Raw genomic sequence first — 285 nt, 5'->3', positions numbered from 1 at the left:
CCACCCTTTGCCAAAAATGAAAAAAGTCCGGTTTCCCTTTAGCCTGGGGGACAAAACATTGATTTTTTGGGCTTTGGAAAAAAAAATTTTTTTGAAGGAACCCTTTTTCGCTGGCTTTTTAAAAAAACTAAAAAAAGTTTAAACATAATTCGAAAATTTAAATATTTCCGAAGTACCCGAATTTTTCAGATGAATAAAACCCAAAAATTTAAACCCAAATAACTTGACAAACCCCCCCCCCCGAAAAAAAAAATATTTCGGTTGTTTTTTGAATAAAAAAAACCC

The sequence above is a fragment of the Penaeus monodon genome, chromosome 19, assembly GCF_015228065.2.
Source record: "Penaeus monodon isolate SGIC_2016 chromosome 19, NSTDA_Pmon_1, whole genome shotgun sequence".
In the NCBI taxonomy this organism is placed as follows: Eukaryota; Metazoa; Arthropoda; class Malacostraca; order Decapoda; family Penaeidae; genus Penaeus; species Penaeus monodon.
Note: the sequence above shows the minus strand (reverse complement) of the source record.